Source organism: Argentina silus, assembly GCF_951799395.1.
Source record: "Argentina silus genome assembly, chromosome: 19".
NCBI lineage: Eukaryota > Metazoa > Chordata > Actinopteri > Argentiniformes > Argentinidae > Argentina > Argentina silus.
The window spans coordinates 17,539,440-17,565,785 of NC_139673.1; the positions used below are offsets into that span (position 1 = coordinate 17,539,440).

The following is a 26,346-nucleotide window of genomic DNA, read 5'->3' on the forward strand; positions in this document are numbered from 1 at the left end:
CAGCAACAATACTTAAATAGGCTGTGGCATTCAAGCAAATATACCGTGGATAGAGACAGACAGACCCATCACAGATCCTGCACTCTTAGAAAAAAAGTGCTACCTAGAACCAAAAAGGGTTCTTCTTCCACTGTCCCTTTGAAGAAACCTTTTGGGTTCCATGTAGAACCCTTTCCACAAAAGGTTATACAGTACCGTGCGTAAGTAATGGGACAGTGAAGCATTTTTTCTTCTTTTTGGATTTGAAATAAAAACGTAGAGATTTATTTTTGGAGGCCCGTGATGGGCCTAACCCAAAACTCAAAGAATATCTCGCTGTCCCTCTCCTTAAATATCATTCCCAACAAAGGACAAGGTGTGAGATACATTACAATAGCAAAGCAATTGACAAATGGTGAAAGCTGAAAAATCTGAAACATAGTCAAAACCTTAGGCTTGCCAAAATCAAGCACTGATGAGCTCAGCAATCGCAAATGGCTGAGGCTTTACTGCAAGATGCAAACCACTAGTTATCCTTAAAAAGGATAGTCAGGTTACAGTTTGCTAAGAAGTACCTAAAAAGCCTGCAGAGGTGTGGAAAAAAGTCTTGTGGACAGATAAGATGAATATTATCAGAGTGATTGCAAGAGGAAAGTTTGGAGAAAAAAGGATCTGCCCAAGGTTTACAGCATACCATCTCATCTGTGAAACATGGTGGAGGGGATGCTATGGTTTGGGCATGTATAGCTGCCACTAGAACTTGCTAACGTATCATAATTGATGATGTTACTGCTGACAGCAGCAGCAGAATGTATTCTGAAGTGTACAGAAATATCTTGTCTGGTCGAGTAAAAGCAATGCTTCCAAATTCATTGGATGGCGCTTCGTCATACAGTAAGACAATGACCCAAAACATACTGCCATTGGAACTAGGGAGATTTTCAGGGCGAAAAAGTGGAAAGTTCTTGACTGGCCATGTCAATCTTTGGATTTAAATCCTATTGAACATGCATTTCATTTTCTGATGGTAAGATTATGGGCAAAAAGACCTAAAAAACTGAAGATGGCTGGCCTGGCAGAATATCACCAGAGAAAATACCCAGCACCTGGTGGGGTCAATGGGTCCCAGACGGACCAAATACTAAATATGAGTGCATCATTTCGACCATGTATACCAATACTAGACAAAAGAAAAGAAAATAATCTAGCAAAAGCAAACTATGTTCTGACAGGGTTTGACTCATCTAATACGACATCAGATCTGGATAGGTTCCTTGATTTCCTCTGAAAGGTGACATAGGCATGAAAACATGTACACAACATCAAGAAGAAACCATTGATTAAAGCCAAATCAATTGACAGAGGCATGGCAGAAAATGTGTGTTGTCTCTTTAAAAGAAATGTTAAAAATCTCTTTGTTTTCCCTGAATGAAACAAAGCACAGGTGTTTAACAGGCCAGCCCCACCCCTGATTACAATGATCCACACATGGAGACAGCCAAAGCAACATAGATCAATAAGACATCCCACATGTCACACCAGAATGTGTGTTGGCAAGAGTGTGCCCTTATAGCCAGGATCCACTCTCTGGTCACATCTCCCTGATGTTGGTTATGAAGAACTTTATCAAACGTTTGGATTTGAAATTAAACAATTACTACAAGGTTAAAGTAGAGATTCTCAGCTTTTATTTGATGGTATTTGTATACACATTCGTTTCACCATTTAGAAATTACCCCACTTTTTATGCATAATCCCCCTATTTCAGTGTACCCAAAAGTAATGGGACAGACTTATCAAATGTCCAAATGAAGCAGTCATGTTTAGTATTTAGTGGACAATCCACTAGTATTTAGTGGACAATAACTGCCTGAAGTCTGCAACCCACTAACCTCACCAGACGCTGGGCATCTTCTTTGGTGATGCTCTGCTAGGCCTGTACTGCAGCCATCTTTAGTTGTTGTTTGTTTTGAGGTCTTTTTGCCTAAATTCTTATCATTAGGGAAATGTAATGCATGTTCAATTGAATTTTAATCTGAAGATTGACTTGGCCAATCAAGATCTTTCCACTAGTTGCTATGGCAGTGTTTTGGGTCATTGTTTTATTGTATGGTGTGGCTCCATCCAATGCATTTGGAGGCATTTGCTTGCACTCAAGCAGACAAGATGTTTCTGTGCACTTCAGAATACATTCTGCTGCTGCCGTCAGCAGGTACAATCATCAATTAAGACAAGTTAGCAAGTTCTAATGGCAACTATACATGCCCAAACCTAACACCCCCTGCACCATGTTTCACAGATGAGGTGGTATGCTGTAAATCTTGGGCAGATCCTTTTTTCTCCAAACTTTTGTCACTCTAGTCCATGATAATATTCATCTTATCTGTCCACAATACCTTTTACGAGACCTCTGCAGGCTTTTTAGGTACTCTTTTTTAGCAAACTGTGACCATCCTTTTTGATGATAACTAGTGGTTTTTGATGTGTGAGAAAACGTGTTCTTTATTTGAAGAGAAGACAAACTACTTCTTACTTTTAGCTATTTATTTACATGTCAGAATTCTAGGCTTGTACAAGGACCACTTTTGGCGATGAAAATCACAGTCAGCAAGCTGTTAATCTGTAACCAACCCTCCAAAAATGGATGCATTCAAACAGTCAAACAAAGTATTTACAGTATACAAAATGATTGTGATTGGCTATTTGGTTGGGGAGGAACCATGGTTTAGACTTGGCATCCCTTGTTGTTCACGGGCTGGTCACACCATTGTCCTATCTGCGGAGTCAGCACTCTGTAAGAGATAAGACACCTACTCTGGTATGTCCTCCCTAGCCTATCCTCCCTAGCCTGGTACTATTCCACTATAGCTCTTTGTGTAAGCGTGTGTTGCAACATCTTTCTTGATGACCTGGCTTAACCTCTCCATGTATTAATTCAATGTACTATGGGACTAATGCTTGATCCATCGCTCATTTGTCAACAGGCCATCACATTAGTAAATTTAGCACACTGCAGTAATGTATTTTTATTATAGCAATAATAAACTGTTTTTATAAAAATAATTTCTATCAGATGATAAATGTGTCTTCCTCTTAGTTATAAACAAACCAGAATTAAATGCATAGGTCTATGTATGGATGGATGGATGGATGGATGTACTCATTGGAACAGCTGGAAGACTTTCTCTGCATCCCCGAAAAAACACATGTACGCAAGCACACACGCACGCACGCACGCACGCACGCACACACACACACACACACACACACACACACACAGGCATGTTTAAGATATGCGTAGCCCATGTTTATTAGTTGACTTAGTTGTGGGGTTAGTTTAGATACAACGCACGATGCAACAAACAGGTACAATATCAGCACACCTCAGCATTGCTACACCCACGTGCTACCACAGGGAACTGGTACCCGCATAGTTAGATATGGTGCTGGTCCCACACCAGAGAGAACTGGTATGTTCCAGATCATTATACGAGGTAACTAGCTAGTAAATTATTAATTACTAGAAAGTGCTCAGTAGTCCTAGGGCTACAAACACAAGCTGACCAACCCTCCTGCAAACAGGGTGCTAATATTTCTCAATATTACCTTGTCAAAGCTAGCCAAGGTTCTCAGCTGTCCGGAAACAACAAGTAACTTAGTTAGCCGTCCGTCCCAAGTGCTAGCTGTAGCCTACACATGTGACCTTGCAAGTTCTAATAATAACCTGAGGAATTATCGTCGAGCTAGGGTTCAACAATAACAAAGAATTGAGAGCTCACAGGTTAGCCTGCTAGCTCAGAGAGTTAACAGGTGCTCAGAAGGTGAAAATCGTCGTTGAGCTGAACCGTAAGATTCTATCAGAGACAATCTAACGCCCCGTGAGAATCATAGGCTGAGGTGTAGCCAGCTACAACAATACAACTACAGTACACTTTTCAACCTCATGCCCCATGAGAATCATGGGCTGAGGTGTAGCCAGCTACAACAACACAACTACAGTACACTTTTCAACCTAACGCCCCGTGAGAATCATAGGCTGAGGTGTAGCCAGCTACAACAACACAACTACAGTACACTTTTCAAACTAACGCCCCATGAGAATCATAGGCTGAGGTGTACCCAGCTACAACAACACAACTACAGTACACTTCAGACAGTCAGAGAGTGAAGAGTGGAAAGGATGAAATGGCGCGCTTGTAGCATCCCTTTATTGGGACAGGTGATAGGCGTTGCTATCACTTGCAAGTGTGTACGAGGTGTGATTATGTGAATCAAGATGTAAATACAGTGCTCTCGGAAAGTATTCATACCCCTTCACTTTTTCCACATTTTGTGATGTTACAGCCTTTTTCCTCATCAATCTACACACAATACCCCATAATGACAAAGCAAAAACAGGTTTTTAGAAATTGTTGCTAATTTATTCAAAATAAAAAACTGAAATATCACCTTTACATACGTATTCAGACCCTTTACGTTTTTTGTTGAAGCACCTTATTGCGTATTGTGTGTAGATTAATGAGGAAAAAAAATAATTTCATCTATTTTTGAATAAGGCTGTAACATAACATAATACGGAAAAAGTGAAGGGGTCTGAATACTTTCAGAATGCACTGTATGTGCCTGTTATAGTCCCATTGTGTGATTGGTGTGTGTACTGATTTCTGGCACAGGCCTTAACTGATCCAACAAGTTCACCAATCATCAATGGTGTGATATGAAGTTGATGGATTTTAATGTTACATGCTACACCAGTGCGTGTCTAAAGTGTTGACATTGCGCGGCTGCTGCAGCAGCAACGCAAAATGATTCTTGGAGTGCTTGGAAATGGTATCAATGCTTTTTGGACGCTTAAAAACATATTCAATTAGTTTCATAGTATGGTAAAGTAATAGAAACATAGATTATAGAAATACATACAATAGTGGTACCTGTATGAAAAACAAAGTGATTGTCCTCGTTTATATTTGGAGGTAGAGGACAAACCCCAACTCTAAGATATTCAGACTTGACTAGACAGAATCCATGTACAGAATCCATAAATTAGAAGTTCCTTGCAGAAACAGATTGGGAGGCTATTTCTTCTGCATCCACACGTGAAACTGGTCACGTTTCTGGTGTAAGAGTAAATACTGCCATCTAGGGTTTAGAGATGGTTAACAGGAAATGGATACATTATTTTACGGATGTACCTGGCCTACGTTTGAGTAATTTAGCAGAAGCTCTTATCCAGAGCGACTTAAAATAAATAGCTACATTCATCTTCAGCTACATACATCACGGTCATCACAAGTAAGACTTTCTATAATAATAAATGCCACAAGCAGTCACAGTGGTAGAGAAAGGAAGTCAATTTAATTTAATGTTCAACTTAATTTATTGAACTTAAGACAACTATATAACTTGATTTGCTATGTATCCCTAAATAGCGGCCAATTGTGTTGAGGTTTCCAGGCTAACGGTGTCGGCATGTGCAGTCCCCTGTCTTATCTCTGCACCCCCACACGCTCTCAGCCAGGGCCACATCAACAAGGCTTTTGACAGAAAGGCTCGTCCCCTGGTTTGCCTGATTGTGTACCAGCTGAGCCATCAGAGGAGTCGCTCTCAACGAGAACATGAGGGTTGGGGCATATCTGGAGCCATCGTTCATCTGAAATTAAAAAAGTAACATCAGAGGGGAGTGCAAGGTGAGACAAGAATTGGACAAATTCAACTGAGAGTTGAAGGTCATGGACTAAATGCTATAGTAAAACTAGCAACAATCACCTTCATCTACTTAGTCTATAGGTTCTCTACCATCTCTCTAATCGTCACCATGCTCACCTTCTTCAATGTCTCCCTCTCCTGTTCTAGCTTCTCCTTTTCCTGGCTCAGTTTAAGTCTTTCTTCGGCCTCCATCACCAGGGCCTCTCTCCTCTTGACTGCCTCCATTTCTTTTTCCATCTGTTTCTTGGCCTTGAGAAATGTCTCCTTCTCCTTCCACATCCCGAGCATTTCTTGCTCCACCTTCTGCCCGTCTCTTTTGATTTTCATCCACTCCTTCTTTATCATTTGCAACTCTGCTCCGACCTTCTCTGTCTTTCTAAGCATCTCCTTTGAGGTCTCCTTCTCCTGCTCTTCCTTCTCTTTTTCCTTGCTCAGTTTAAGTCTTTCTTCGGCCTCCATCACCAGGGCCTCTCTCCTCTTGACTGCCACCATATTTTTCTCCATCTCTTTCTCCATCTGTTTCTTGGCCTTGAGAAATGTCTCCTTCTCCTTCTACATCCTGAGCATTTCTTGCTCCACCTTCTGCCCGTCTCTTTGGATTTTCACGCTCTCCTTCCTCATCATATTTAACTCTGCCTCTGCCTTCTCAGCCTTTCTAAGTATCTCCTTTGAGGACTCCTTCTCTTTCTCAATCTCCATCATGAGGATCTTGATCCCACTGTCCATCTCCTCCCTCTCCCTATTGAACTCATTCCTGTCCTCCTGCAGTCTTTCTGCCTTTCTGGCCAGGATCTCCTCCTCCCTCTGCCTAACTTTCTGGTCCCTTCTCTTTTGTTTCTCATATTCCTCTATCTTTTTCTCAAACTCTGCCTTCTCTGTCTTAATCCTCTCATGCTCCTTCCTGATATCCTCAATACTCATATATATTTTCACCTCCATTGTTTTTATGCACCTACAGTAGATAGAACACAAACAAAAATTATTGAAATAATCTCCACACACCCATACTATAATGCAACAGGAATGTCAGAAAGATTCCCCAAATGAGAATGGGATAACAATCTTTGAGTTTGCCCTCCTGAATCAGTCAACAAATACCAATACACCGATTGGCAGCAAAGAAATGTTATTATCTATAATGTGCGTTCGGCTGGCGTCATAATGGGTTTGGAATGACTATCATGGTAATTCACTGCCTAACAACTCTTATCAGCGTTCGATGCAATGGTTCGAAGTGACTTGGTCCTGTCAGAGGCCTATGTTAGAGTCAGCAAAAGCTTCCAGTGTGGGTTGGCTGGCTATGTTTGTTGACACGCCTTGAAATATAGCCTACAATTGTGGCCAACAGGTCAAATATCAGTGGCCATATAATGGGCACATTTTATTAACTGGAATCGGCCTGGTACAGGTAGGAGCCTATAGGCTAATAAGCAGAAGACCTCGGCAAAATTAAAATAGCCCTAATTCAATTCATGGGTTAGGTCTGGGTTAGGTCATTTAGGTCTCTCATAATAATAATAAAAAATATATTTTATTTGGAATGTGTTTTTCATTTGGAGCTGACAATTTCAAAGCCTGTGCAGTTGAGTGCAATAGACACACGAACAAAAACACAAACAAAACACTAACAACAACAAGAGGACAGGACCTAAAGGAAGGCCTTTCTAAAGATGTGAGTTTTTAGGCATATAGAAATATCCAACGCTGAATTCGACTTAATGGGAATATCATCTCCTAGTGACAGATATCTCTCAGTGACATTTTTACGCGTCCCTTGTCCAAATGCTGTAAAGGTAGTCGGCCTATGCCGTCTCAAGTATTTACAAATACAAGTGTTATAAAACTATACTATATGTCAACTATACTACATCTCTGGCCTACATTAGCCTACCTCAGTCAGTAGGCTGTGTATAAGCGCCGAATCATCCGGTTATAATCTCTTTATATCTCACTCTGGTAATACTGATTGCACAGGTTCAGGTTGCGTCTTAGCTCGTTATGCCACTGAACTAAAAGTTCAAGAACTTTGTGTATTATTGCAGAACATTCTCAATTCTGTGTACATATCAACGTCATAATGATACCAATGGCAACGCATTTTGGGTGGAATCCTAACTCCAAATCCGCGCGCGTAAATCTTGCATTCATGTCAATGGGAAATTGATTCGATTTACACGCGGATCGGATTCCACTGCAATACACATTTAAGTTTAAGTTCATTTGAATTTATAGTGCATTTTACCCACAATATACGGCTTACACAAAAGTAGCCTACAAGACAAATACAACATTTGAAAAAACATATTGCATAGAATCAAATTTGGGGATATACAGGTTTTTTTTCTTTATAAAGTACATTACAAACATAAAGTCTCATAAAGTACATTACAAATACGAAACAATTATTAGTCATATTTTTTATTAGTAATAATAATAAGTATTTTATATTTAATACAAAATAGATTAAATGGTGAAATTGGTGTGTATAAATATATAAAACTTGACTCATAATCCGTATAGTGCTGTTTTTGGAGTAATTACTAATTACTAGTAATTACTAGTGTGTGCGGACTGCGCTCCCTGTCCCGTCTTTCTGCTGTGGGGCAGCGGAGCACTCTTGCCCCATCGTTGCGAGGGGAACAACGTGAGCGTGTTTGGCGTAAGCAGGAAAAACCTCACGCAAATTATATTGGGTATGAATTCTGCCTAGCAACAGGTGGCGAAAAACTATTAAACGCTAATGTCGTTAACGTGGTCTGACATGACAGGAAATAATCATAAAGCAATTCAGTTCATCTACTGTACGTCTATCGCTAATGCTAGCTAGCTAAAGTTTTCACAATGAATCGTGTAGATTATTTGTTGACCATGCGGTTTAGTACATTGCCTTTGGAAGAGAAGTTGGAGATAAAACGTTTAGGGCCAACAGGAATGGTTTGACAAAAAGAGATGGCTAACCGCTACCACCTCGAAACATGCGCTGTTCTGTTTCCCATGTATGATTTTTAGTGGAGACTATTTGGGCATCGGCTGGATTCAAAGACATTATACATCTGTCAGAACAGAACAGACACCAGCGACTGAACGGCCTTGACATGATTTCCATTGAAAATGCATTGATCCAGGGACAGATGGATTTCAACAGTAAAGTCATCGAGAGGTTTGCTGAAGCAACGAACCGCCGCGCTACTTTCCTATTCAAGTGAGCAGGTCTGTTTGGACATGTATGACAAATGGACAATGCGCCGTTCACTGTAGACTATATTGCTTTTGTTTTGTAGTCATTTTAAACGTTATACTACCTGTGATATAAAGTGGAGGACTAAATGTTACGTATAGGCCTAATATCTAGACAGTTGATGGGCACACTTGTTACTTGTCGCTTTCAGAACCCTGGACTGGGCTCGGGCTGTATATTCATATAGTTCCGTTAATTAGCCTAGCCTACTTTCCGTGATTTAATGTGACTTTTGTAGTGTGTTATAGCCTCTGCACTGATGATATTTATTTCACATTTAAAATAATACAATTGATAAAACCTGATTAAACTTTCCTACAAGTTAACGATGTGCCGAATGCTTGTATTTTGATTAAACATGCAAGTTATTGAAGACACGTGTCTGTCTCATCTTTTTACTTTGTTGCAGTATAGGCGTTCTGTGTCGCGCTGAAGCGTATGAAGTGTATTCAGTTATGGGGTTTACTGTACATACTTTTTCTCTGCACTGTTCCTGCTGCAGAGGATGCGTAAACGATTTTCCCATGTTGTTTTTTGGTTGTGGTCTGTGTTTATACATTTAGGCTATTAGTTGTATCCTACTTTTCAGTTTTACAAGTCAAATCTTATGACAGATGAGATGGCACTTCAACCGATAAAATGCAGGTACATTTTGACTACTGCTGCACTACGATACCCATAGATAGACCCAATACATTGGTAACTGCACTACTTATACAGCTCATATACTGCTTATACTGTTCATACTGCATTCTATATTTATTCTGCTTATAATGTTACTGTTAATACATATATTGCTTATACTGCACTACTTATACTGCTCATATACTGCTTATACTGCTCATATACTGCTTATACTGCACTACTTATACTGCTCATATATTGCTTATACTGCTCTACCTGTATATATTGTTCACATTGCACTTTTCTGCTTTTTTGCACTTCTGGTTAGACGCTAACTGCATTTCGTTGTCTCTGTACTTGTACTCTGCACAATGACAATAAAGTTGAATCTAATCTAACACCTATTTATTGTCATGTTTTGATGGCATGTTGTTCATTCTCATGTTATGATTTAGTTTGTGATTATACACACGTTTTTAGCGTGATGATAGAGACCCACTACCAGACGAGTACAAAACATGCACAAGTCACATGCAAATCCCTGCCCTGCAGACGACAGACAACAACTGTCTCTGTACAACTAGTCCTGGACCTCCACTATTAGACAGATACAAAGAGAGCAGCATACAGTAGCAGCAGAGCCCAGAGGCAAGGCGAGGCAAGGCAAGGCAAGTTTATTTATATAGCACATTTCATACACAGAGGCAATTCAAAGTGCTTTACGTAAAATAGATAAAAAGGAAACAGCATGACATTTTTTTTTGAATAAAAACGCATAAAAGACATAAAAAAAGAATAAAAGTCACAGTGCATTTTAGGGTCACAGTGCAATTATTAGCGCCAATTTAGTTTCAATTTAAGGCAAAAGCGAAGCCCTTTTTTTTTTTAAGCCCATTTTTGAAAGTAGCCAGTGTTGGGGCTGATCCTAGATCTATGTGTAACATAATAACTGAGAGACCTGCAGCAGGGCAGGTCCTCATCACTGGCTGTCTGCTTTGAGCTGGTTGTCGTTGGACTCCTGGCAGCGGAACAGCAGCTTGAGTTTGATGGGCCGTATGGGCATCAGAGTGTTCTGTAGGTCCATCTCAATGGGGATCTGGTGAGAGTTGACACACAGTTAAAGTATGAAGGAACGAGTAAAACAGATGTCAGCGTTACACTATGAATGTTACCTAATACAGTGTCACTGTTACGTTCGGGTAGCATTGCACTATAAATTCAAATAAACTCAAACTCCTGGACAACCTCTCTTGGGTCGACATACATTAAAATGGCCCTATGAAGTCTCGAGGGAGTTTTGCAGAAATACAAATAGCTTTTTTTTAAATCTCACACTTCCATCATTTAGTAGGTAGCCTATACTGAGGATGATTGGCGCCTAGTACTGAAAAATGCAATCTGGGAAATTAAATGGGGAGTACATACTCATGCAGTACGCAAGTACAGAATTGTAGTATGGGGGTTCAAACCCGGGTCTCCCATGTGGAAGACACAAACGCTACTATTAAGCCAAGAGGACATCCTCAAGGTCTGAGGGCGACACTTCAGTTTACATGTCTCAGGCAGGGCTACCTCATCACGCGAGTGTGATTCCAAAATCACCTCTGCTACATATAGAAACGCAACAAAGTCATAGGTACAAAATTATATTTACAATCATTGTATCATTATTTTGTCTCACCTCTGTCTCTTTGCAGACGGTGAAGTTGAACCTCTGTAGAATCTCCACCATCGCCAGTTTCATCAATACCAGAGCGAATCGCATCCCGATACAGTTCCGTGGGCCCAACCCGAACGGCATGTAGGTGTATGGGTCGATGCTCTCCTTGTTCTCCTTACTGAACCTACACACGGAGAGTTCAGAGGAGGAGGGGTTAAAGAACATATCAATTAAATCACAGTAATATGATGGTTATACATGGTTGAAGAAACCTGTTTGTGTTTGGTCGTCGCATTTAGGTTTGTTTTATGGTTGTTTGTGGAACACTGCTCTTATCGTTGCTGTTGTGATTGATATTGTGGTTGTGGTTAAGATGTGGCCCATTACCTCTCTGGTTTGAACTCCTCTGGGTCTTCCCACACATCGGGGTCACGGTGCAAGGTCCAGATGGGTATCATGATGACCATACCCTTGGGGATGGTGATGCCGCAGATCTCAACAGATTTCTTGGCGACTCTTTCAAGTCGATGGGGTACAACCTGAGAGACTCGTTGATAACGCTGTCTAGATAGTCCATCTGCATCAGAGCCTCGTACTGGATAGGAGCCTGCACAGGGATATTACACTCACATGAGCACTAGTGATTGGTCGTTCACGTAGCCGTAGCCCAGAACTAACTCTTTTTCGTCGCAAATCTGAAGAGCTGTTAGTTTTTTGTGTTTTTTTGGGGGGAAATGAACACAGTACTATACTTATTCTAATCTGCATAGCCTAATTTCATGACACCCGCATACAGAACGCCATTACTTTCAATGTACATTTGTAATAGTGTCTTGCTTTTTTGTTATACATGAATAAACAAAAAAATCGCTAAATAATGTTATCTTGATAGTTAGAAGAAAATACATTTAGATTCCACTGAACAATGTAAATGATAGATGTACACAAGGATCAATCAGAAGTCAAAATGCCACTAAACTGGGCTGCTTTTAGTGGATTGACTGCTTGGAATACTGAATGTGCTATAGTCTATTATTTCCTATCACAGTCGACAGACTACAAGGAAACTGTCAGGTGGTTCAAATGTGAATAACTTGGTATCCATTCCATTAACTGTGGCCGGGCAGCACCGAACAGCCCAGAGAACATTACCATGGTGCTTTTGAATATTAGGTCCCTATCTGGCAAAACCTTTATTGATCTTATCTCAGAGCGAAAGCTGCACTGTAATGTTTTTATCTGAAACCTGGCTAAACATGAATGCATGTCAGTCTATTAGAAGTGGGGAAAAATATATTTTCACTCTATTATTTATCTAGCCATGTCGCTGAGCAGATGAGAATTTCATGATGAATATGAATATGAATAGTACACCATCAACAGCTTCCTCCTGTGATAATGATTTAGCAACCAGCTTCAACACCAAACTAAGGGCAACTATCGACTCTGTAGCACCAGTCAAACTGAAAAAGGCTGTGGCCAAATTTAAAAGAATTTGCAGAAAGTCTGAGCGGACAAAAACTGCAGGTCCACCTTGATATTCTTCGAGAGCATCTTTCTGCTTTTAATAAGGCAATAAAAAAACGCCAAGACAGACGGGATCATTTCTCAAAATTGATAATGAATCATAACAACTCAAACAGTGCTCTTTTCAACGATTGACAGCCTTATAAATCCCGCCCACAAGACACCTGGTGATCTGCTCTCCACCTACAAATGTGAGGAATTTGCAACATACTTCTGAGATAAGAGAACCAATATTAGGTGAGGAGGATCACTCAGGCAAGACCTGAAGATGTGTTTGATGACTTGTTACCCCACCTTCCACCACACGGAAGCACTATGAACTCTTTTGCAGTGGTCATACAGAAATGCTCAGCAAAGTGGGGGTCTGTTCATCTGCACCTAAAACTACCATGGTGAAACCCCTCCTGAAGAAAAGTAACTTAGACTCTTCAGTCCTTAGCGATTTTAGGCCAATCTCCAACCTTCCCTTTTTAAGCAAAAAAATAATAATTCTTGAAAAAAAGGTGTTCAAACTGTTAAATAATCTCCTTATTCCCATTTGACATGTTCCAATCTGGCTTTTGTGCCGATCATAGCACTGAGATAGCACTATGTTGTTAAGTTATTAACTAGGTTCTTAATGACCTTAGAATTAATTAATTAATGCTGATGCCAAAATGCTCTTTGTCCTTGTCCTGCTGGACCTGAGTGCAGCTTTTGATACTGTGGACCATGATATCCTTATTGATAGACTTGAGAAGTGGGTTGGCCTCTCTGGTCCAGTTCTTAACTGGTGTAGGACCAACCTAACTGGCCATTTTGTTTCCCATTGGTGACCACACCTGTGGGGTTCCTCAAAGTTGAATTTTAGGGCCTGTACTCCTCGTCAGTGTCATCAGGAAGCACAATATTAATTACTGCAGTTACGAAGATGACACCCAGCTGTACATTTCTGTATCACCCAACAATTTCAGTTTGATTGATTTCCTGGTGAAATATGGATGTCACAGAACTTCATACAGCTCAACCAAGATAAGACAGAGGTACTAGTCATTCGAGCAAAAGCCGAAAGAGAGAAACTGTCTGCACACTTAAAGACACTACTTACAGTAACACTAAGCACCAGGCAAAACAAGGTGTCACCATTGACTCAGATCTTAATTTTGAAACCCATATCAAGAATGTGACTAAAACATATTTGTATCACTTAAAGAAGAGTAAGTAAGTTTGTCGGAAATCTGCCATCGTGGAGAAATTCTGTCTGAAGTTGTCCAAACAACAACATCCTCCCTAATAATAATATATCCCCCCGAAATGAACTTGCAGTGTTGGACATTAGCTGTTGTGTTTCTGCATGCGCACACGATTGGGAGAGGCAGCCACCAGAGAAAGGTCAGTCTACTCCCCTAGAACACCCCTGGCACTAACAACATGTTTATATGCAAACCGAATGTCAGGTAGGACACTGCATTTTAAAAAGCGTGTTTTCCGAACCAAAACAGCGTTCGTAAATGAAATATTTATTCATAAGGGATTTATTATAAGGGATCTTGTTCCCTGATCGCTACCGATTAAAGATAGTCATTACAACCGTTAGGAAGCTTTTAGAAAGCTTGAATATTACATGGACCTTTACAGAACACAGCTGTAAAGGTGCAACCTTTCCTCTCCCAGGCTGACACTGAGAGACGAATGCATGCTTGTATTACTAGCAGCCTTGATTACTGTAACACTCTCCTGTCTGGTCGACCAAAGAAAGCTCTTGGCAAATGATACAAAATGCAGCAGCACGTGTCAGATGGAGAGCACATATCACACAAGTCTCTGCACTGATTACCTGTTAGTTTTATAATTTATTTTAAGATAATTGTATTAGTTTAGAAATCACTCTATGGTCATGCACACCACTGCATGTCAGACATGCTTTTAAGGTATATACCCTGTAGATCCCTCAGGTCCTCAGGTACTGGCCTTTTAACTATTCTGAAGATTCCAACAACACCTATCTACTTCCTGTTTCAAATGAATAATACTGGGCAGAAGTCTGCACAGGGATGCTACAGACACATTAGCACACTGCAAAATACTGTCACCTATCTAACCATCTGTAGAAGTCAGGGGTTACACACTCATCAGTACCCTCTAAAACACTGTCACTATCATATTTCCTGTTCCACATGAATAGTACTATATAGGAGTCTGCAGAGGGGTTACCTTGTTGGGAAACACAGTGTCTATCTCCTCCTGCAGCTTGGTCATGATGTGAGGGTTGGTTGCCAGATTGTAGGCCAGGAAGGACAGAGAGCTACTGGTGGTCTCATAGCCAGCAAAGATGAACATCATTGCCTGGGATAAGATCTCATGGTCACTCAATCCTATGATGATGGGAGAAATGGGGTGGTAGGTGTGAGAAAGGGACGAAGTAGAGTATTTCCACGGTGTGTTTGTAGGTATAGGTGTTTGAGGCAGGTACTGTATGTGTGTGTGTTAGATGCTAGTATACAGTGTGTATGTGTGTGTGTGTGTGTGTGTGTGTGTGTGTGTGTGTGTGTGTGTGTGTGTGTGTGTGTGTGTGTGTGTGTGTGTGTGTGTGTTTAAGGCAGGCACCTTTACTCTGCTCCTCTCCCTTTGAGTTGCTGTCTTTCTGTGAGTCTATCATCAGCTGCAGGAAATCTACCCGACTCTGGAAGCAGGCTTACGTCAGATCAAAATCACATGAGAACTACCAGATGCTACCAAATCTCTACAATTGTATTACACAATACTGGCTGAAGATCGTATATTTGATCAGTTATATTTACATACCTTCCTGGTGCTAGCCACGCGATTGGACTTGATCTTCTGAAAGACAGCGTAGAAGAAATCTGTGACCGAGGCAGGGAATAGGGATACCTCCATGTTTGCCATAACAGGACCCATGAAGGGGAAGAATGCTGGACGGACAGGAAATGCCACGGTTACAAACAGGAACAGGAAATACCATGATACGTGACTCCAATCCTATTCAATGCACAGCCCTGTCCAGAAACAACTACTAGGCTCTATCCCTAGACACTTCTGTATCCAGTCCACTCAGATCTCCAAGTGTCCAGCATTTAGGAACTAGAGGTTGGTTCTGGACAGGGCCCATGTGTTTGTCAAATGAGTAGAGCGCAAACCATTGGCAGTGTGGTTTATGTCAGTCTAATCAATAAAATCGATAGCTTCATTTATTAAGCACAAAATGACTGAAAGCTATATGGGGGCAGTTGTACCGACTGTGAGGAACAGTGGGCTGAAGATGTCAAACTTGAGCATTTTCTTGATGTTGGTCACAAAGGGGTCGGAGGGGTTTTGGAGGGAGTCGATGTCGACACTGAATGAAGTACTGACGACCACATCCATACTGTATGGTCCAAAGAACCTTGAACACAACCACACAATCTCTGACCACCAGAATCACAACCACAAAATTAAAGGGGGAGTTCACTGAAATTACAAATTCACCTTATCGTCTCGGAGATAAATACTCACTCCTTTAGTTCAATGGGCTCATCGTTATCAGCCGTCTTCTTCAGATTGCTGACCAAGTTACCAGAGTGCTGCTTCATGATCCTGAGCATCTGAGTTGGGAAGGATACATGGAAAAATATCATGATTGATACGTGGATTAATATGTGCAAAACATATATTAATATCATGTTTGAAACAGGAATTATTTTAATGTTTATATAGCCTGAGAATATACATCCATACAGGATACATTATGTATATAGTCAAAAAATAAGTGACTCCAAAGATGAACTATTATTCTATAGTCTGTCATCTGACCACTGAACTTATCGAAGATAAGATCAAATATACTTTATTGTCCCGGATGAAAATTTGTCTTGGATTAATTAATTAAAGTTGCTGCTTCACACAACAACAAACAACAATGAATACACACTATACACATAGTACAAATCACACACACACTCTCACACACACACACACACACACACACACACGCGCGCGCGCGCGTCAGAGTTGTCAGTCATTCATTTATTTGTGTTGTATAAAGGAATGAATGAAAGAAGGAGAGGAGAGATGGGACTGTACCTCTTTGATCCGCCCACTGGTGAAGGAGGGAGACAGGACACTGCGGATCCGTCTCCATGCATCATCCTCAGCGATAAACACGGCGTCATACAGAGGCCCGTTGAGATAGATATTCTAGAAAAATAATAATAATTATAAACTGCAAGATTAACCTACTATTAATAATGCTATAATAACAATGATATTATCTATTTATGGAGCCCTTATGTTTTTTCCCCCATACAACAACTTCAATTTAGCGTATTACCCTCCTGTTAGTGAAAAGGGAGTTGCATTCCTTGATGAGGATGGTTTTGATCATGGCTGTGTCCATGATACACAGGATGGGCTGACGGCCATCATAGATCCTACAGACCAGCAAAAACAAAGATAGCCTCAATTCTTCGTGGCATTGATTCCACAAGATGTTGGAAACATTCCTTTGAGATTCTGGTCCATGATGACATGATTGCATCACTCAATTCCTGCAGATTTTTCAGGTTCACTTTCAAGATGTGAATCTCCCGTTCTACCACATCCCAAAGGTGTTCTATTGGATTCAGATCCTGGGAAGGCCACTGAAGAACACTGAACTCATTGTCATGTTCATGAAACCAGTTTAAGACAACTTTTGCTTTGTGACATTATCATGCTGACATTATCATACTGGAAGTAGCCATTAGAAGATGGGTCAATTGTGGCCATGAAGGGATGCACATGGTCAGCAACAATACTCAAATAGGCTGTGGCATTCAAGCGAATATACCGTAGATAGAGACAGACAGACCCATCACAGATCCTGCACTCTTAGAAAAAAAGTGCTACCTAGAACCAAAAAGGGTTCTTCTTCCACTCTCCCTTTGAAGAAACCTTTTGGGTTCCATGTAGAACCCTTTTCCACAGAAGGTTATACAGTACCGTGCGAAAGTAATGGGACAGTGAAGCATTTTTTCTTCTTTTTGGAGTTGAAATGAGAACGTAGAGATTCTCATCTTTTATTTGATGTTATTTGTGTACATATTGGTTTATCATTCAGAAATTACAACACTTTTATGCATAATCCCCCTATTTCAGGCTACACAAAAGTGATGGGACAATTGGCTTGACAGGTGTGTTCGTCAGGTGTGTTCCGTCACATAATTTGTGCAGTCTGCTATTGGTGTCTTGTCAACATGAGGACCAAAGAGATGTTATTGAAAGTCAGGGAAGCCATTATGATGCTGAAATATCAGAAAAAAATGAAACATTAAAACCTTAAACCTACCAACATCAACAGTTTGGAACTTCATTAAAAGGAAAGAAAGCACTGGTGAGCTAAGAAATCGCAAATGGCAAGGAAGACTTCCAGTGGATAACCAAAGAATGCTCACCATAATAAAAAAACAAAAAAACAACAACAACTGCCCCATAGATTAGGAACACTCTCCAGGAGGTAGGCGTCAATGAGTCAGAGACTACCATCCGCAGAAGACTTCACCAGCAGAACTACAGAGGCTACACTGCAAGGTGCAAACCACTACTCAGCCACAAAAACAGGCTGGCCAGGTTACGGTTTGCTAAAAAGTACCTAAAAGAGCCTGCAGAGTTCTGGAAAAACATGTACCGGAGAAAGTGTGGAGAAAAAAAGGAACTGCCCAATATTCACAGCATACCACATCATCTGTGAAATATGGGGGAGGGGGTGTTATGCCTTGGGCATGTATGGCTTCCACTGGAACTGGCTCACGTCTCCTTTGATGAGGATGAATTCGGAAGTGTTCAGAAACATCTTGTCAGTCCAAGTACAAGTTAATTGCTCCAAACTCATTGGACGGCATTTCACCATACAGCAGGACAATGACCCAAAACATACTGCCATAGCAACTAGGAAATTATTCAGGGCCAAAAAGTGAATCCTATAGAATCCTATAGAACATGCATTTAATTTGCTGAAGAGGAGGACAAAACATCCTAAAAAAACAAACAACAATCGCTACAATATAGGTCTGGCAGAGCATTACCAGAGAAGATACCCAGCGTCTGGTTGGGTCAATGGGTCACAGACTTTTGCACTTTTGCATACAAAGGATTGGGGACCAAATACTAAACATGAGTGCTTAATTTGGACATTTGCATAATGCAAAAGAAGAAAAAATGCTTGTCCCATTACTTACGCAGGGCACTGCAAATGGAACCCATAAGAGTTATTCAACCAAAGAATCCTTTTAGAACCCTTTTTTTCTTTATTTTTTTAATTACATTTTTGCCCTTTCAATGACATGGAGGGAAGACACAATCACTTCCGATTTGAATTCTGACGTGTCGTGGCTCCTCTTTATTCATGCAGTTTGAGACGTGCTCAGAGGCAATATAGGAGCCTCAACCAATGAGAATCCAGGATGTTGTCAAACATTGGCAACGCACAAGTTGTGTTTGGGACTGTAACAAGTCCGTGACACAGAGGCGGAGTCGAGGTACTGTTTTCTGGGAGTATCCCGTTTATTTTCATAAAATGTTAGTAATAATTCCAATGTTCGTAATAATTTCAATGTTCGTAACACGCCACTCGGCGACTTTCCAGTCGCCCTCCTTCTCCCTCGAACGCCGAGGCACACACATCTTAAACCATCTAGTCAACGAGGCTTCATTTGCAACAGGTGTGCAACGGAGCCTCGCCGACGTCACCCTGGCCACGGTCCTGTAGCTCCCTCTACAGGCCGAACGCTGCATGTCCCCCCACATACCCCCACCACCCGACACAGGCCGGGGACACGACGGCTGACAACCTACTCCCCCCCCCCCCTGCACGGGAGAGGAAGTCTGCCACGACCATCTGCGCCCCCGGTCTGTGCACGACCGAAAAGTTGAAGGGCTGCAACGCGAGATACCACCGGTGGAGCCACTGGAGGGGAGCATGGTCGGAGTAGAGGGTGAAAGCGCGACCCAGCAGATAGTAGCGGAGGGCGCCGACCGCCCACTTGATGGCCAGGCACTCCTTCTCCACCGTGCTGTACCGGCCCTCCCTCTCCGATAGTTTGCGGCTCAGGTACAGCACCGGCCGGTCAGCCCCCTCCACCCGCTGGGTCAGCACTGCTCCCAGGCCTCTATCCGACGCGTCCGTCTGTAGGGAGAAAGGGAGGTTAAAATCAGGCGCATACAGGACCGTTTCTCCACAAAGAGCTCCCTTAAGGGCCTCGAACGACCCCTGGCACTGGCCCGACCATTGGACCGGATCTGGGGCACCCTTCCGGGTGAGGTCCGTCAAGGGACTGGCCAGCTCTGAAAACCCCGGCACGAACTGCCGGTAATAGCCAGCCAGCCCCAGGAAGGCCCTCACCTCCTTCTTTGTCTTGGGCCGCGGAGTGGCTGCGATGGCCGCAGTCTTTTCAATCTGTGGCCGCACCTCCCCCCGACCCAAGTGGTACCCCAGATACCGGATCTCCCTCCGCCCGATCACGCACTTCTTCGGGTTGGCCGTCAGCCCCGCCTGCCTCAGGGACCTCAGGGTCCATGAGGCGCTGAAAAGTGGCTGGGGCTCCGAACAACCCGAAAGGGAGCACCGTGAACTGGAATAGCCCGAGCGGAGTGGAGAATGCAGTTTTCTCCCGGGATACCAGCGAGAGTGGAATCTGCCAGTATCCCTTCGTGAAATCCAACGTCGTGAAATACTTGGCCGTGCCAAGCCGGTCCAAGAGCTCGTCAACCCGGGGCATCGCGTAGGCATCGAACTTGGAGACCGCATTAACCCGTCTATAATCCACACAGAACCGTATAGCCCCATCCGGCTTGTTGACAAGCACGATGGGGCTACACCAGTCACTGCGGGACTCCTCGACCACACCCAGCTCCAGCATGGCTTCCAATTCCCTGCACACAATGTCTCGTTTGTGTACCGGCAACCTATAGGGACGCGTGCGTACCGTTAAACCCGGCTGCGTTTCTATGTGGTGGTCGATAAGCGTAGTCCGACCGGGCAAGGGAGAGAACACGTCCGCGAACTTAGCTTGCAAATCTGCAACGTCCGTGGCCTGGCTAGCAGAAAGATGGTTATCAATACCGACCGGAGTGCTAACTTTTGATTTTGGGACTTCCGGAACGAACTCATCTCTCTCTGGAATTATTGTAGCCAGAGCAACAGTGACCACGTCGTTCCATTTTTTTAGGAGATTTACGTGATACACCTGCAAGCTATCCCCCTGGTCCGAGCGTACTACCTCGTAATCCACGTCCCCCATGCGACGTGTGACCACAAACGGCCCTTGCCACTTCGCTAGTAATTTCGTGCTGGAGGTGGGTAACAGTACGAGCACCTTATCTCCCGGTGTAAATTCTCGCAGGTTAGTTCCCCTGTCGTACAGTCACTTTTGACGCTCCTGGGCTTGCAGCAAATGCTCGCGTGAGATAACCCCTAGGGCGTGGAGCTTTGTGCGCAAGTCCAGGACGTATTGAATCTCATTTTTACTGTCGCTAGACCCTTCCTCCCAATTTTCTTTAAGAAGGTCTAGGACACCCCGAGGCTTACGCCCGTAGAGTAATTCAAACGGGGAAAACCCGGTGGAAGCTTGGGGGACTTCCCGTACCGCAAACAACAGGGAATCTAGCCATTTATGCCAATTCTGACTGTCTTCGTGTACGTACTTCCGGATCATTGACTTCAAGGTCCGATTGAACCGCTCACAAAGGCCATCAGTGGCCGGGTGGTAAACACTGGTTCGAATCGCCTTGATGTTCAACAAGCCATACAGTTCCTTGAGGGTGCGTGACATAAAATTAGTGCCCTGATCGGTGAGAATCTCTTTCGGGATTCCCACGTGGGAGATTACTTGAAACAATGCCTGCGCTACACTCCTGGCAGAGATATTGCGCAGCGGTATTGCCTCGGGGTATTGGGTTGCGTAATCTATCAAGACCAACACAAATCGATATCCCTGTGTACACCGATCAAATGGCCCGATAATATCCATCGCAATGCGGTCGAATGGGTTCTCGACCAATGGTAAGGGCCGCAAGGGGGCCCGTGGAATGGGATTTACCAACTGACATTCGCGCACCACCTACGCACCTCTGCCCGAATTCCCGGCCAATAAAATCGAGCCATTATACGGTTTAGTGTCTTATCATAACCTAAATGGCCCGCCATGGGGTTGAAATGAGCCGCCTGGAAGACCATTTCCCAGTGGCTACGGGGAACCAACAACTGGGTTACTTCCTCCTGGCTATGTGAGTCACGACTTACTCGGTACAACCTGTCGCTGATAATCGCGAAATAGGGGTGGGCGTGTACTGCGTCTGGCCGTACCAAAGTACCATCAATCGCTATCACTTGGTCATAGGCCGATCGTAGGGTCTCGTCACGAGACTGCTCGAGGGGGAAGTCACCTAGCAACGGATAGTTCGGCGGGGGAATCTCGGGTTGAGACCCCCCCGCCCGGCTCCGGCTCCTCGGCAGTGTCGCGAGGCGCCGCCTCAGCACAGAACACATTACCCGCCTCACACCTCCCTCTCTGTCGTGCACGCACCCCGGTAGCCCTGCTTACCGCTTGAGGAAACCCCTCCCAATCTACACCCAGAATAAGGGGATGCGTGAGGCGCGGGCTAACCGCCGCCTGTACACTATGCTTTTTCCCTTCAAAATGAATCTTGATCGTGACCACGGGATATTCGTGAATGTCCCCATGCACACACTTCACCAACACCCTCGATGCCTTTAACAATGCCCCCGGTCGAACCAGGCGCTCCTGGATCATGGACTGCATGCAGCCCGAATCCAAGAAGGCCTGGTGCATATCATGTTGTATCCTTACCGGAACACGATACGCCGCTCCTGGTCCGGGGGGAGGGCCCGGTATGTCGCCGATGCGGACGACCTGCCCCACCTCCCTCACTGGGCACTCCGCCTGTACATGGCCCGGCCGTCCGCATCGCCAACACACCCCCCCTGTCGCTCGGGGTGCTTCCTGTGGGGCCAGGGCTGGTTCTCGACATGCCTGCCCCTGCCATCTCGTCCTCGGGGCGGGCGCCGGTCTCTCCTCCTCCGTCACCATGGCTCCTTCCGGGCGCCGGACCCCCGCCCCCTGGCGCGGGGCCGGGGTTGGTCATCGGGGCTCCTGCGGCGGGAAGGAGAAATGGTCCTCCACCAAGGTAACGGCGGCCGCTAGATCCTGGGGCCGGTGGTACTGGACCCAGGCGGCGGTCCGGGCCGGGAGCCCCGTGGGGAATTGCTCCAACACCACCCGGTCCCCGACCTCCTCCGACGAGCTGTTCCCTGGGTCCAGCCACCGCCGCGCGCTGTCCCGCAGCTGCTGGGCGTAGGCAAAGGGCCGGCTCCCCTCCTCCATCATCAGGGCCCTGACGAGCTCCAGGAGGAGGGTACGGTCCTCAGCCCTTGCCGTCACCATCTCCCTCACCGCGGTCTGGTGCTCCTGCTGGAGGTGGGCCTGCTGCTCCAGTATAAGGGCCATCCTTCCGATAGCCGCGCTTAACGCCTCCATTCCCTTTTTTTCTCCGCCTTTGCTGTGCCCCACGTTGGGCGCCACTGTAACAAGTCTGTGACACAGAGGCGGAGTCGAGGTACTGTTTTCTGGGAGTATCCCGTTTATTTTCATAAAATGTTAGTAATAATTCCAATGTTCGTAATAATTTCAATGTTCGTAACACGCCACTCGGCGACTTTCCAGTCGCCCTCCTTCTCCCTCGAACGCCGAGGCACACACATCTTAAACCATCTAGTCAACGAGGCTTCATTTGCAACAGGTGTGCAACGGAGCCTCGCCGACGTCACCCTGGCCACGGTCCTGTAGCTCCCTCTACAGGCCGAACGCTGCATGTCCCCCCACAGGGACCATACTACAGAATACTTAAAAGCTTAAAACTTAAATCGCTCAATAACAGATTCAAATTATTAATGTGGAAGCATGAAATTGTTGCTTGGGCAGTGTACATTGCATCAAGACAGATCATTTGTCTTGGTGTACGAGACCATTTCGTCGGTTGGATCGTCTGTGTTTGTGAAAATCGCACGGTGTCCGCCTGGTTTAAGAGTGTATACTGTAGACACTGAGAGATACATATATCCATCATAGTTAACAATAACCAGGATCAGTTTAGCAGACTCAGCCCCACAGTTTCCCATATTTCTGGAAGCTCTCTGTGTCAGAATTGGTGAAACCACCCTGGGAACAAAAAACAAAACAAAAAAATAGCCAGATCATAAATGCTTGTCATAAACCTGAACTGTGGCTTAGTTTATGATGGCCCTTTTCCACTACAGACCGGCTCCCACTCCTCTCTTTTCGTTTTCGTTCAAAAGCTTTATTGCCCATTTTTCTGGGTAAAACAATTCATATTCAGCTCCCATGGCTTTCACCACAACAACACACATCATGGATGAGTCTACAATGTTGTTGTTTATGGGCTTAATCTCTACAAACCTTCTTATATCCCATCATCGTCCCGAGGAAAGTGATGGGTTTGAGACAAGGAATGCCTAGTTTTTTTAATATTCCATATGGCCAGTATCCATACCTGGTCAGAACAAATATAAATCAACAATCTGACTTGAAACAAAAGCAAAACGATCAAGTCATAGGTATCATTGAAACTGTTAGATAACTGTAATTATCAATACTATCATTTGTATGTATTATCACAACTAACTAACTAACAAATAATATGTTTTATTAAAACTTCTTACACTACGATCAGAGTGATGAGTAAGGCAAGGAGAGTTCATGTCTCGGTGGAGAAGTACGGAAGGTAACCCATCTTTACAGGTTCAATCGCTTCTTCTGAGTAACCCCGGACACGTCTGCTGAAGTGATTATTTTATCCCGTCATGACACCTGTGTTTCAGATCATGAAACACAGGCGAAAGAGTATGTGAGAGGTGATGTTGAAGCCATGGCTAGTGAATGATTGAAAGGGGATCCCTGCGCAGAGGGCAACACTCAGTGATGTTATTGTCGGCCTTTATCTTAACATCCTGCTAATAGTTGCTGCCTGTTTGATCCCTATCAGGTTTTAATAGTTTGCAGACCCATTGATTCAAGAAGGACTATGGGGCAAATATTTTTGGGCAAATATTTTCTTTCGAGTAATACTGAATTTTAAATATTTGAACTCCTCTAAAAATGTGTTATGTTCTTTACATGTATGCACTTGTTTTATATCATTGGCTCCTAAAAACAGTATTTCAAAATACTAGTTCAAAACACATCACATATTACAGTAATGAAGCAACTGATTAACATGAATACAGTGCTCTTCATAAGTATTGGAAAGAGGAAGCATTTTCTGTTCTTTTAGCTCTACACTTGGATTTGAAATCAAACAAATATTATGGGGTCAAAGTAGAGATTCTCAACTTTAAAAAAACATTTGTAAACATACTCCCACTATTTCAGGGCTTCAAAAGTATCATATAATGTCCAAATAAAGTACTAATGTTTCGTATTAGGTCAACAATCTGCCTGAAGTCTGCGACCCCACCAGGCACTATCCACTATCCACTATCCACTATCCACTATCCACTCATCTTTAGAAAATCATTGACATTTCCACATGGTATTGTGTCATAGAGTAGCTTCCCTACAGCAATATTATCTTGACATTGGGATGCTTTGTCCAAACCATATTTCAGGGTGTATGTTTGGTTGCAGGGGCCCAGGCTGTGCTCTCTGACTGCTCCAACTGTAGTAGACCCTGCAGTGAGGAAGAGGTCAACATGCTGCAGTACCGTCAGCCAATCACACACAAGAACCAACAGATCGCCAAGACCTCCATTGCACCATGCACGCACGCACACACACACACACACACACACACACACACACACACACACACACACACACACACACACACACACACACACACACAAACACTGTCTCAACAGCCCCTTCCTTCACTCTCACTCTCTCTCTCTGTAGGTGGGTCAGGCTGCGTATTCAGCCTCTAAGGGGGGTATTGTTGGGATGACTCTACCCATCGCCCGAGACCTGGCACCCATGGACATCTGTGTGGTCACCATCGCACCCAGTCAGTAAACACACACACATACATACGCACTCTTTCACACACTCCTCCCCCCCCCCTTCCTCTCCATATCAGACAACCTCTCTCTCCCTCTCCTTAGGTTCTGTTCTCCACTCCTCTCCTGGCGGGTTAACCTGAGAAGGTGCGTTCATTCCTGGCCTGCCAAGTGCTCTTCCCCTCGCGCCTGGGAGACCCTGCAGAGTTTTCCCACCTGGTGACATCACTGGCTGAGAACCCCATGATCAATGGAGAGGTCATCAAACTGGATGGAGCTATCCGCATGCAGCCCTGAGAGAGAGTGAGTGTGTGTGTGTGTGTGTGTGTGTGTGTGTGTGTGTGTGTGTGTGTGTGTGTGTGTGTGTCTGTGTGTGATCCAAGGTATACCACTGTGACAGCTCCGATGTGTGTGTGCATGTGAGGTGTGTGTTCATGTCTGGTACTCCAAGCGCTGCTGTACTGTACGCTCCATGCAGTTTTGTTTTGTTTTGTAAACTGATCCAGTAATAAACTTCTAATGAGTCTGAGTCTCTCCTCCTCTGTGTCTGTGTAAAGTGAGGTCAGTAGG

General features: G+C 43.8%; 2 pseudogenes across 2 annotated transcripts in view; both read right to left on the minus strand.

The window, feature by feature from the left end:
* LOC310819883 (cytochrome P450 3A27-like) overlaps positions 1-26,346 on the minus strand; it is a 181,615-nt pseudogene that overhangs the window by 41,716 nt on the left and 113,553 nt on the right. The gene's annotated exons all lie outside the window — the stretch shown is intronic.
* Positions 10,527-26,346, minus strand: part of LOC310819477 (cytochrome P450 3A27-like) — a 54,611-nt pseudogene continuing 38,791 nt past the window's right edge. Inside the window, exons 2-6 of the transcript in view lie at positions 15,321-15,407; positions 14,928-15,088; positions 11,595-11,814; positions 11,229-11,391; positions 10,527-10,643 (exon numbers count right to left, since the gene is read on the minus strand). The product of the transcript in view is annotated as a cytochrome P450 3A27-like (transcript). The remainder of the gene's footprint in view (positions 10,644-11,228; positions 11,392-11,594; positions 11,815-14,927; positions 15,089-15,320; positions 15,408-26,346) is intronic.